This window comes from Thermobia domestica, chromosome 15 (genome assembly GCF_964235325.1).
Source record: "Thermobia domestica chromosome 15, izTheDome1.hap1.1, whole genome shotgun sequence".
NCBI lineage: Eukaryota > Metazoa > Arthropoda > Insecta > Zygentoma > Lepismatidae > Thermobia > Thermobia domestica.
The window spans coordinates 95,304,244-95,318,677 of NC_137468.1; the positions used below are offsets into that span (position 1 = coordinate 95,304,244).

The window sequence follows — 14,434 nt, forward strand, 5'->3', positions numbered from 1 at the left end:
ACTCTATTACAATCTGAAAAAGAAAAACCTAATGTAAAATTTAAATAAGTGAACTATGTTTTATTACCTGTACTTGCTATTGTCTTCCGTATTTTATATATTTCCATTATCTCGCGGAAACAAGATTATGACCATTAATGTTCTGCGTTAGAATAGTTTAATATATTTCTTGACAACCATTTTATTTTAGAATTATTTCAAGTAAAGATTGATGTAAATTGATTTATGTTACGTGAGGTTTTAATGAATACTCATCTTGTGTTGTAATCCATTGTTCCTTTTACAACTCCCATCGTTACCGCGAACCGAGAATTTTCCCCATTTTAGGAAAATGGGGTGGCGTATCCACTGGGCCACAGATGCTCACTTCTTCGCAGATGGAGACTAAGCCCAAAGGACGAGATTGCATCTCCAGTTTTGACAGTTGCGCATACCTGCGATATCGGCAGCTGAAGATTAAATATTTGTGATTGTGTTGCAAAGATGATGGATCCAGAAAACACCGTACGGATTGACGCGCGTCTGCACCTCACAAGTAAAGACATCGGATGCTTGCCCGAGCAGGAGTGTTACACAGTGTTGATGCAATAGTTATTCCACTGTGAGTCTACGATTTTCATTATACTAACAGAGTTAATGGGCCCAAGGGACTTACTCGTTGTCCATGGCACCTAATTTTTTGTGCATGAACATACCTTTGTTCAAGGGCGCCGATCCTGGGAGCCCGGGGGGGCCAGCCACCCAAGCTCATGTGGCCTCCTAGTGTTTTTATGAATATACAATATTTGGCATAATTTGAATGCAATTTGTCTTAGCATCCTCATATATATACACCTTCTGAGTCTGAGTGGACCCCCCCCCCCCCCAAATTTACAGAGAAATCGGCGCCCTTGCCTTTGTTACGTTTATGGAATTGACTAGGTTTAATTCAGATGTTCGGATGACATGTTCATGTTCTATCCTTGTCAATATACCTTCATTGCGAAGCGCAAATACTAATCCTCCAGTTCATTTAGAATCAACATACCGCTTGGGCTATTGACCGAACGGAACAATGATCCTAACAGCTTTTAACAATTCCTTCTTGAATCGGCAGTAAATGCATACGAGTGGTTATTACGCAATATCTATAAGATCAGCAATCAGTAGATTATCTACAAATGAAGAGTTGAAGAAATTAATTGTTTATTAACAATAAATTATAATGGAAGAAAGTATCAGTACGAGCCTGTACCGCAATAATAATAATAAAAAAAAGGACAAAAAGGAAGAAATATTTCATAATTTAATTGACTTTTGTGTTACGTACTTTCCTTAATATGAATTTATCTTTATTGCCCACAAGGAAGAAGAAATTTAAGGATTTGTATCTGAAGATATATCAGTGTTGTTGACAAGAAATTTGACTTCATCCTTTCAAAACATGTGAATTAGTGAGATTTCCTTTTTACTCTTAATGATAAGCCAGATCTAAAAGATTAAACTTTTAAATAAAGTTCCTAATACAATTAATGTTCTTTTTTTCGTGTGTGTGTGTGTGTAGATATAAAGACAAGATACTACACTTTGATGCACTCGATAATGTACGCGGAATAAAAAGAAATGTGTAAATAGGTAACATGTAGTACTGTCTTCTAACAGCGTATCTGATTGATTGTTTATATTCACGAATATCTATCTCTCAAGGTTATCATAATAGGTTTTTGACCTTAGTGAATTTTATACCAGCTGTGTAATAATAATAATAATAATAATAATAATAATAATAATAATAATAATAATAATAATAATAATAATAATAATAATAATAATAATAATAAATGTTGGACATAAAGGACCAAGTTTGGATTTAAATGGCATCGGAAGTGTCACTATTCGTTTCAGCAACCTCGAAAACTATGGATTGCACACTAATGTCGGCCATTTTAGATCATTTATATATATCTGCCAGCCATTTTAGATCATCTGCGACCCCGAAAATCATGGATTCGACACTAATACTGATCATTTTCGAACAATTTTAAATATCTCCCCCTCTTCTAAGTTGCACCGTCAAACTGAAATGATGAAAACCATCCTATTCTCGAACCTCATTTATGCAGAAGATTTGATCGAGATTGGTCAGGTGGTTCAAGAGGAACAAAATCACAAACATAATGACTTTCATTTATACGAGAGAGAGATTATTGACCGATTTGAACCTGAAGCAATACGTTGTATAATAAAAGTAATAATATTACGGGTCCCCATAACTTTTTCGTATACAGAGGTGCGAGAACTCAGAATATTCTGCCAACTTTTTAAAAGTTTTCCCAACGCTCTTTTAGCATTTTTTCTTAATTTCAATTTTTAATCAAGAATAAGCAGTGCATTCCGCATTTATTTTTCTATTAAGAAAAAAATTAATTACTGTATTCTAGAGGTAAAAATATGGCAAAAATTAAGAATGAAAGAAACCCGTTGATTTGATAGGGAAAAAAAAATGAGGAAATCGCTGAAATAAATGCAGTGTTCTCAAGTTCCATCGAATTTATTTGAAAGCTATAAGAGAAATGTTTGACATAAATCTTTTGAAAAGAAGTAAGTTTCCCTTAGTTCCCCCTTCCCCCCCCAAAAAAATCCATTGATTTGACATTTTAAAAACAAAACTTTCTTCTAAAGAGGAGTTTATTTTCAAAAGAGAAACATTTCCATTTCTAGTTTTATGCAAAATTAGCCTTTAACGGTTTCTCAGTTTTTGGGATGAAATGTTGCATAATTGCTAATTTTACGGTAAATGAACTAGGTAAATTTTTTTAAAAGACATGACTAATTTTATATTAAGATTTCTAGTAAAAACATTCCCATTTGCGTAATCTCTACAGAGTCATAGGACACAATTCATTCTATAGAGTCAGAAAATGTCAATGCCCAATTTAGCAAAAAGAATTGGAGATTGAATTTTTTTTCTTTTGTAAATAAGCTCCAATCAACCTTATTATCATATGCTTTTAAATATCTCAAATTAAGCTTTTATTAACAGGTTTGTTCCACACACTTTTGTCCGAAATAGGAATTAGAGATTTTGTATGTATGTATGTATTTATGTGTGTATGTGTGTGTGTGTGTATGTATGTATGTATATGTGTGTGTAACTAAAAATTCAACTAAGTTCAAATCGAGAATTTGATGGTTGATAACTCAGGAATTATAACCTGCACATCATGTTTCATATATGTATACTGAGCAAGTTAATGTCCCTGCCAAGTTTCATCAAGATCGAAAAAACAATGACATGGAATTTTTAAGTTTTACGTCCCACAGTATGCCGGTTAGGTTAAAGGAGACGGTGGTGATGAGAAATGAATGAAATGGTGGAATGAAGAAAGTGGGAGGAAACGGGAGAACCCAGACAAAACCCACACACACGGTATTTGTCCACCACAAAGCTCAATTGGCGCGAGCTGGAATCGAACTAAGAACCCCATGCACCAGAAGTGAATGCTCTACCACTGAGATATCGCAGCCCCTTCGTCAAGATCGAATTAGATTCATCAATCGGGTACGATGTAGATATAGCTGTTCTATTACTAGCTATCCTTATTAGGATCACGTAAATGGGACTTCTATTATTGTAATGGCAGTACATTCGTCTAACTGTAAGTACGTACGCAATATTTTCGAGCGGCAGCGAACTTTTTAATTCTTTTTTCGCAGTAGTTAGCTATAGCGATTATCTCGGCTGAATTCGCTAATAGATTCAATCCGTTAACATCTTAACGAGTAATGGTGATTTAAATCCGTCCGTTACTCCACATATGAACTCTTTGAACAAAAACAAATGTTGAATTTGTTTTCTTTGGCAATATATAGCTAGAGCGATTATCTTGGCTAAGTTCGTTAATGGAGTGAATCTGTTAATATCCTAAAAGGTAACGGTGACACATGTTTGTCCGTTACTCCACACAAGACTCTTGACTAGAAGCGAATTTTTGAATTATCTTCTTGCAATAGGTAGCGAGGGCGATTACTACGTACATTCCTACATGTATTCTAGGACTACTGAAGTATCTTCATTACTAATTTTTACTAATTTCGTGGTACATAATAAATTTGGAAGGGTCTCTGCTCCACCCAAACGTTTTTTGAAGAAAAATATGAAACACGTGTTCACTTATTTTACGTCTAGTATATATGTGTGTGCATTTTCGTTCGCTTCGAATTATTTGTTTGTGGCGCCGATATTCACTTGGCGCCGATATTCAAAACATTGGGCGGGGGCTTTTATTCCCAAGAACCAGATTTCCGTAGAAAATAAAAGACACGTGTTCGCTTAACGCAGTTTCGTTACTATCCTGCATGTATCTTTAGGATTTCTGAATTACATTCATTACTGATTTTGACATTTCGTGATGATAAGTTCGGAAGAGGCCCTGCTCCACCGAAACGTTTTTTAAAGGAAAACATGAAATAGGTAGGCATACACCCTTATTTTAGGTCTAGTAAATATATGTGCGCAATTTCGTCCGCTTCGGATTATTTGTTTATGCGCACTTAGTGGCGATTTCCAAAACTTGGGCGAGGGCTTTTACTTCCAAATTTTATCCAAATCAGTTTGAATCACAAAGTTGCTGTCCCTTGTCAGTCCCCCCTTGAAGGCCCAAACGATGCCACTATTCGGATTCCACGTTAAACGTTTGATCACAATCCATCCATGTATGATGTAATCTCGATGCTAGAAAGGACGTTAACTTCAATGAATCAACCAATATTTATAACATTCCATCAATATTTGTAACGATATTAAAAAGGAAGAAAAATTTACTTTTTTAATCAAATACTTTCATTTCTATATCTCTATCTAAAATAACTATACTATCTGATGCTTATTGTAGTTGATTCAGCCGCTCTATAGGTAAGTTTCCTGATATAAAGAGAAATCTTTTTTTCGAAATCGCTTATCGTTCGTTAATTTAAATGAAAGGAGGCGGTTGGTGAAACGAAATCTAGTCGGATGAGTATGTTTATAAGCGTGTTTCTCATTTTTGTCGCTAGGTGCGCTGTACTGGCGCGCTCCGCCGTGCGAAAGATTTCTTCTCCCTTCCTGTGCATTCGGTGCGAAAGAGTACAAGCGAGTGGAAGGTATTTTTGTAAGTGATTGTGTTATTTTTTTTGTATTTGTGGAAAACATTTTCTTCGTTTCTAAAAAAGAAAAAAATAAATTGTGTTTGTGTAATTCTTTAATAAATGTAGTGTGACTGTGTCTCGAACAGTGGAGTGCTTTTTTCAGGTTCTTGTTCTTCTTAATATAGAGAGGTAAGTTTGTTTATTATGTTAAGTTGAATAGGAAGATTATGTACACATTTCAGTTTCCTTAAATTATATTGTCGCAAATATAAATACTAATTGCGTGTAACTCGCTCACTACTATGAATCGAATGCAATTTACACTATTTTTTCCTTTATTTTCTCTTTTAGAGACGTAATATATACGGAACTTCTGTAGCTTTTTAAATGGTTGTTTGGCCGCATTTCTATACTGTGGTGTTAACCCACTTTGCCGAGCCACTCTATGACCTGCCCGTTTGTTCTTTATGTTTGATGCTAAGAAAATATTATATTCTCTCTTTTTGATTAACCGTTGAAACTTTTAACCTTATATTGTTGTTGTGCTGTTTAAGAATTGTTTGATTTGCCATGCGTGTTTTATTTGTTTGTGTTGCTTCTTGCTTTGAAACTTTAGATGCATTCTGCAGTATGTGCATACATTTCTAATTATTATAACATCTTTTTAGATTAGGATCTGTTTTACTCTATAATCTTGAAACTCCCAACAAAGCTGATTCCGCGTTAAAGTTGGTGATGGGCAAAACATTTACCCTAGAAATTTAAGAAATTAGAATATCGATTTCATAAACGATTTTATTTTTGGACAAAGCCGAAAAAATAATGGAAAATAAATTCGACAGGGGAGATATTGAAGCAATACCGTTAATTAGACGGAAGTTCCCTTGTGGCTGTGTAAATAGCATAGGCGCCTTTGGGGCGAGGGAGGCCTGGGTTTGATTCCCTGCGGGAACTCATGTGATTTGGATTTTGTTAAGCTCTAGGTCTATGTTGCATATACCCTCGCTGTTGAATGAAACGTTAAACTCGAATTCGATTCAATTCTTTATTAAACTGGAGAATTTGACGGGGAGCAGGGACGCCAATTTCTCTGTAACTTTGGGGGACCCCTTCAGATGTGTGTTTGGTTGCAGACAAGAGTCTAAGAAGCCATATGTGAGGATTTTAAGACAAATTGAATTCAAGTTATTCCAAATATTGTATATTCATAAAAATACATGGAGGCTTACTTGCGTGTTGGTGGTGCTCGGCGCCCTTGACGGGGAGGGGTGCTAACCCTCAGGTTCTATCCTGGGTTTGATCATCGATTTGGGTAAAAGGGTTCCTGGCTCCGATGGTTATTTGAGCAGATCGATGCCGTTATTTGTGTGGAATTTTCTGTATGCATCATTTTCTTGAAATGGAGAAATTGGATTACGAGTCAAATTGTCTACTGTATTTTATGCAAGTTTGGCAAGGCGGAGTAGGATCGTATCCACAGTAGCTATTGAATGGAGGTTTTAGTTAATAGGGATTAAATCTGAAATCAGAAAGCTTTTCTCGTAAAACGAAACTTTCGGATGGTAGATAAATAATGCAACAATGGTTATATTAAGTGCGACGGGCAATTAATGATTGATCAAGAATATGTCAATCATAATACTCTCTATATGTTTATGAGCATATATTGTTTGTGCTGGATTTCTGAATATGGTTATAGTTAAGGAGCCGTACTTCCCATTTAGGGAAGGACGAGAAACGCCATACTTTCAGGAATTATTCATTGACTATCTAGGATGTTAAAAAGTAGGTAATAGACTGAGTTCTTGCCCTTGTACTTAGGGTGTTTAGGTAGTGCAACAGTAAGATGTATCCTCGTGCACGGGAGATGAGAAGTAGCTGTTCTTAACTATTACCCTGAATATAGTGGAAACGTTTATGTTACAATAGATGTTAATAATACAAGTCAGCAGAAACAGAAGTTTGATATGTTTGCAATTTTCCGGTTTATTTAGGTCTCAGGTGCACAGTACAATCATGTTTAAAATGTCGGATCTTGCTCTTGAGAGCTGCCCAGTATGCATGTAGTTTGTTTTGGTATTTTCAAACATATAATGATGAATTAACTTTTTTTCCCTTTAGACCAAATCGTTATACTTTTAATTTTGCTAGGAATGGTGTAAAATCATTCAAGAACAGTAATTTTATAGTTCGAATGACAGTCATATGTAAATACAAGAATGCATTTAAGAAAAAGAAAATAATAAAATAAAAATTTGCCCCGTTTGACTGTCAGTTTTCTAAATCAGAATCAGATATGAAGTTTATCTGAAACAGAAATTTATCGCCAAAGTGCAAATCTAAGTGGTAAGCGTGCCCAGCGGTTGGCGTGGGGGACCCAGATTAGTTTCCTGGTGGGAGCTTATGTTGATAGGATTCCATTTTAAACTGTAGGTCCGCGTCTCATATAGCCTCGGTGCTGAAAGGGACGCTAAACTCGTGGCAGTAGACACCCTTAGATTTTTTTATTTCTTCCATCGATTTTTAAACCTCCAAAACTAATACTACAATAGGAGTTTTTGTTTACCGTAAATATATTTACCCTGTCTGTCCGTGTGTCCGTCCGGGAGACATAAAAACTCATTAACTACTTGATTGGTCACCATTAGCTGTGGCCATAATGGAGAGGGTCAAGAATTAGAAATGGACTTCGTTGATGCAAGGAATCAGTGATTTATTTGTGGATTTTGTAGAAGGGGGGAATGTTTATGCAAGATTGTGTTCCGTAACAGAACAACTTTAAAATCGGGTTGGGACAACGTAATTTTTAAGCCTACCTACTTTAAAATCATGCTACTAGTTTGATAGGCGGTCTCCAAGTTCTTCTTTTTTTCACCTTTTTAAAAACAGTTTTATGATAAATACAGGTAGGTACGTTAAATAAGATTTGGTTAGGTATATTAGTTTACATGTGTTACCTTGCTACTTTTCGTCCTACATCTGAAGACAAGTGTGCAGCATCCAATAAAATCCCTATAGTTATATTGCAATCTGCACAACTTGTCATAACAAGTGTCACACTCCTACGTTAAACAGTTTTGTTATGACAAATAATTCTTTAGTCCGTTCTAATTTGGTCTTTGAAAACCAAATTCCTCGCCCGAACAATAAATACGATAAAAGGTAAGTGTTTACTTTGGGCAGAACAGTGATAGGTGCACATACACTTGAATCTGATTTTATTAAATAGAAGTTGAAAGACGATACTAGGTGTCATTCCTTATATCATAAATGAGTTTTTGCACTTACTCCTTCTACTTAATAAAATTATATTCAGGGGTGTGTGACCCTAGCACTGTTCTGCTGAAAGTAAACTTCTGGTCAACAAAACATACTGGTATTAAAATGAATCCAGAATTGAACAGAGACTGTAATCTGGTCTCCGAACAATCATGTGCATCTATTAAACAATTACCAATATGATGCTATCTAGGAAAAATTCTCTCGAAATTGAAACAGCCATTGTAGCCTTCAACATTTACAGTTTTCACAACAAAATCACAAGAAAGGATTGAAAATGAAATCTGTAAGTTTTACGTCCCACGGTTATGCCGGTGAGGCTAAAGGAGACGGTGATAATGAGAGATGAATGAAAATGGTGGAATGAAGAAAGTGGGAGGAAACGGGAGAACCCCGAGAAAACCCACGAGCACGGTGTTTGTCCACCACAAAGTTCACTTGGCAGGGGCTGGGATCGAACCCGGGACCCCAAGCACCAGAGGTGAACGCTCTACCACTGAGCCACCGCGCCCCCCAAGAAAGGATTGACTGCCGATTTCACCTTGAGTTAAGCTAAAGCATGACTTACGGCGTGTTATCTAAAACCAGTGATGTGCCGTAAACTATAATTTTACGTCTACGCGATTGTCTACTGTAATCTATACGTAATCTACATTACACCTTTTCCCGTGTAGACTATGTAGACAACCACTATCAAATGTAAGGAACAATTTCGTTGCTCGTTTGTTCATATTTCCTCATTCAGTTGTTTTACTTCGGTGCAGGGAAAGATTAGGGAAACGACTAACATATAAAAAGTAGAGGGAATTATCTAATCTGTATCTTTACTCTGCTCTGCACATATCACTTCCTTAGATTTTCCACTTCGAGCACTGCTTTTATAATGAAATTTACAAAACTAATTCTCACCTGTGGGCTTTCAGTCTTGAATCTGCTGTATTTGCCAATTTTTTCTTGCATATTTTACAAAATGCATAATATTTTTCATTTTCCTTCATCAAGACGAAACTAAGTATTCGATAGTTACTATTCCCTGGTCTAGGCATTTTATTTTGTACGCAATTTCGCAAGGTAACGACAAAATAAAGTTCCTTTATTCTCCATGATGTCATATTAAATTACGTGTTGTTGACATATTCTACATAGTCTACGTTGTTTACATTGTCTACGCATAGTTGACACGTAAACGTAAACTATCGTTTTTTACGCGTAGACGCACATCTCTGTCTAAAACTGTCTTTAGAAATTGACAGTATTTTCACAGCGTACCTCATTTTAGAATAGTGAAGCAATAGGAGGTTGGTTTACATCGGGTACCGTCTTTTTCAGTTGGTTTGTCGGTAGCAGCATGATATCCACTTTTTATCGAGCTGAAGGCATACTTTTCTCCATGTATGGCCCATTAACGTTTATGGAAAGAAGAAATTCGAGGGTTTTTACAGATAAATGGTTTCTAGCGTCAGTATGTTGTAAGTTTAAGTTGGAAAAGCCTCTCTTACACTCTGCAGAAGAAACTGAAAGCAATTCTATGAACAATTCTTCGGGAAGCAATTTTATAAACAAGACCAACATAGCTCGTGACAATAAACATACTGAAAAAGAATAAAGAATCGTTACTAAAACATGAAGTTGAATCATTGCACTTCAAAACAGTTTATAGCTTATGAAAGGGGAAAAACATCTTCCCAGGCTGGGAAGACTGGATTAAACCTAGGGACAGGTAAGTCAAAATTTAGAAGGGGGGAAATTCCCAGGCTTCCCTGGCTACAAATAAATCCCTGCAAGGAATCCATTCAGTTGATCCCAACATAAGGACAATCGAAAATCGCTTCCTCATAAATTACCCTGGGATGGATGTAATTTCTTGATAGACTATCCGCAATGCTATTAAGGTGAGCGGGTTAGTATAATGCTCAGGATGAAAGATACTAATTTGTCCGTGGTACACAATGCTGCGATGAGCTCTCTACTCGACCAAATATTTTCTATTTTCATCTTATTCCTTCATCACTTAATTTGGAATTAAATGTTATATTTAAGCTTAAGCTTGGTCAAAGAGCATCTGAGCATGCCACTGGTAAAATGTTTCCACAGTTGGATACTTTCTAGTTGTTCTTTTTATATTAATTTGAGGGCACTGAATCCAAATGAACTATTTTTCTACACTTATCTGTTCATAACGGTATGAGACAAGTGACCTCATTGGATTCAGCGTCATCAAATTAATGTAAACAGTGCAATTAAAAACTTATCGAAAAATGAACACTTTTATCAGTAGCATGAGCAGTAGTTCAAATATCCCGAATTTAAAGTCATTTTTCGCGTGACCCACGTTTAAAAATAGTTTTTGTTCATTTAGCATCCTGAAATGTGTATAAAAAGAAGCAATTAAAAATTTACCTGAGCGTAGGCACTTTTTAATAGTGGCATGGTTGAATGTTCTTAGCTCGTTAAAGTTTGGAAAACTGAACTCGCTCATGTAGTGTACAGTCCGCAGCAAAAATCCTGCAAGATTAGTATGTAAGTTTGCGAAACGACGAAGACTTTTGCTCCAAAATAAGTGTGCAGGGGAGGACGCCGTGGTTTCGTGCCACTTAGACGTTATGTTGATTCTCTGCGCTGTTGGGCGTAGTTTCGCAATAAACTTACGTGCTCATGTTGCGGGTTTTTTGTTACGGACTGTACAATATGACACTGTTACTGGTTTGAAAACGACTCAGACTGTGACTCCACTTAAGTTTGTCCCGCTAAGAGTAGAGGTGTTTATTCTCCCCCCCCCCCCTCGTTTATCATGCATTTTCCCTAACTTCTGCTGTATCAGGCCCAAATATAACATTTATCTTCACTTCCCTCGTATATGTACCCCTGGTTAATGCTTGTTTGTGTGAAGCACGGACTTTTGATAAAAGATTTGGATTTTTGATTTGTTTATGTCTTTCAGCCAATATATGCGTATACACCTCCCCTCCTTCAGAATGGTTGGGTTGCGAAGTTTCCGCCATTTTCAGACTTTACTTTCTTCCTGTGTATTGGGTAGGAACTTTATGGTTAGGAGTAAATTAGTTCGAGATGTGAGTATTTTGACTACTTTTAGATATTTGATAAGTTTCTTGCCTTAGTATTTAGCGATTTATTTATTTATTTATTATTATTATTATTTTTTTACCAATATGACTTCTCTCAAGATCCGCCACTGCGTGTTAGAGCCATTTTAGCTATCTTCCATTTTGATTGAAACCTATTTTTCTCAAGCACTTACGCTTCTTAATTTTTATAATCACAATCGGACGCTACTTGATCTATCAAATTCCTCCTAGGTCCCCGTAATGCATCAATTCTTTTCAAGTTAACTACCAACACCTATCTAAATACTTGACACTCAATCGAATGTGTATTTCATTATATCAAATATTCATAACAGATCCTATGAAATTGATGTACTTCGCATAATGTGGCCATTCACTTCTGTTATTTATTTTTTCGCAATAAGCTGTCCTTTCGATTCTAAGGCTGGGGAGAAGAATCGTGGTGGCGTTAGGCTAGCATGCGAAATCAGTTTAAATGGGTCGACCGCGCTCACCTTGGTGCGTGTGGTCTCTGATTCGATCCCATTTCATGGCAAGTTGCCATTGTGGTGGATCCACTCCGTGTGCATGAATTGCCTCAGGATTCTCCCAATTTCTTTATTTCATTATATCGTTCACCATCATTACATCTCCCTAAGCCTCGGAGCATAGAACGTTAAACCCCACAAGAAAGTTTGGATGCATCGTCCAGCACGTGGTATATTAGATGGTATATTCTTAGGTATTAGAAGTTAATCATAATTAACCAGGTATTGGGTGTTATTTGTTTTGCCTCGAAATAAGTTTCTGCACTCAGTTTTTTTGGTTTAAAAAAAACTGAGGTTCGCACGCTTTTTAGTTTGTGTGTGTGGCAGCTTGCAATATAAATGTTTGAAGCAATTAGTTTTGTCTTTGTGTTGTTTTTTGGCAAGGCGAAGGAGCATAGATTACCGTTCTGCAAGTGGCCTAATTTGAAACATTTTGTGTACACTAGTGGCTTTTATGATGGAATAATGCTTTGTATTCTGCTCTGTATCCTGTTCAGTACGTGACGAAATACCAATTGGCATCGCCTTATATTTCACGGCGAACTTACAACTGGATTATGAATGGGAAGACTGCATGGTTTGAGTCGAGTGCGAACATTTATAGGCTATAAAAGTGTCTTCTGTTCTGACGGAATGGCATTCATTATAATTACCTCTACTAAAGTAAACTGGCTTTAGGTTCTGATTCTCATAGCCATACAAGTATGGTTGATCGTACTTTTGTTGGTACTAGTTTCCTTCATGGATTTGTGGACGAGCAAGTTACAGTTGTTATAAGTGTTTAGTACACAATATGCATACTGTTCTTCCTTTATCCTTTGTATATGTACTGGTACGTCCCTTTGGAGCAGCAAATCTGTATGGGACATAGAGTACACTCGATTCTTTGTGCTCCCACTGGGATTGAAATAGTGTCCGGGGACACAGGAAGAAAATCTATTGTTTGCCTTCTCATAAACTCAGTGAGTTATTCAATCACAGTTTCTGATTCAAATAAATACAAATTAGTTCCTACTTTGATCCCCTGGTCTGTTTTCTTGGTTTTCAGGTATTTTTGAGGCTTACTATAATAATTGCCACATTTATTGATGAGAAGGCCCCATCAAATTGCAAGTTAATTCCAAGTGTTACTAACTTTTAAATTACACGCTTGTTCTCTGTGACAGGAATGTCAATCTGCCCTCCTTTTACAAGATGTACCACCTCCCTAAATGACCCGATGTTGCCTCGAAAATATAGCAGCATATATCGTGTTTTTCCTCTAAAGGAGAAAAGGACATCTGGCCGAATAGTTCTTGCTTTTTGAACATATTCAATTTTTCTGATTTCCGATAAATCATCTTTGCAACTCTCACTGCATGGCATTGATAAATAAATGTTCTTTTCGTTCAATTTTTCTTCCAATTAGTTTTCCCTTTTCCCTCAGTTTTAATGACGTGCTGTACGTCGTGATACCGGCTTTTGGGCATCGCGACTCTATGGACTCGTTGACATTTTATATATACAGTGAGCTGCAGAATTTTGGAATCTTTACACTCATAAATAATGCTTTGATAGTCCATTTAAGTGCCTTGACGTAGCGACTAGTTTCTATATATATCGAAGTTATTGTAGTACGTGCTACACGCATGCACATGTTACAGCATGGAGTTTATTTTTCTGTAATAGATTGATTTACTCTTCAAATAGCTTTCAGTACTCTCGGTTATTGACACACTATTCCTATGTACTGTGTACATTAGTGTTAGGAGTATGCGCATGATAATCAGGAACAACGGCAGACTAAATATTTTTGAAAAACTAATAATTTTTCTTTTGCCCGTTTCTCGTAAGTGGAAAGAGGTAATAAAATGTAACTTACCACAATAATAGATAATGTTATTCTACACCTGAAAATACAAATCGGAAGGATTTTCAGGGTTGCCATCCATAGAAATTACAGTGTGACCAGAATTTGAATTACTCAAAAATCTAGGTAAAGGCAGCGACTAGAAAAATAAATTCAACGGTAATTGATGACTTCTCATGCTGTCTATCCTTCTTGTTTACTACTTTTTAAATAATGTTTCTATTTATTTTGTAATGACTTATTTATTTTGTAAGAATTTATGTAAGGTTTATAAAATAAATAGAAATATTATTTAAAAAGTAGTAAACAAGAAGGATAGACAGCATGATAAGTCATCAATTACCGTTGAGTTTATTTTTCTAGTCACTGCCTTTACCTAGATGTTTGAGTAATTCAAATTCTAGTCACACTGTTATTTCTATGGATGGCAACACTGAAAATTCTTTCGATCCGTATTTTCGGGTGTAAAATAACATTATCTATTATTGTGGTAAGTTACATTTTATTACCTCTTTCCACTTACGAAAAACGGGCAAAAGAAAAATTATTAGTTTTTCAAAAATATTCAGTAGTCTGCCCCCTTAAGT

The 14,434-nt window shown here is 36.1% G+C and overlaps 1 protein-coding gene across 1 annotated transcript in view; it reads left to right on the forward strand.

Moving 5' to 3' along the window:
* Window positions 1–5,063: 5,063 nt before the first annotated feature.
* The window catches only part of LOC145671154 (uncharacterized), a 230,176-nt gene continuing 220,805 nt past the window's right edge, over window positions 5,064–14,434 (forward strand). Inside the window, exon 1 of the mRNA XM_081739988.1 lies at window positions 5,064–5,295. The gene's annotated coding sequence lies outside the window, so the exon portion shown is untranslated. The remainder of the gene's footprint in view (window positions 5,296–14,434) is intronic.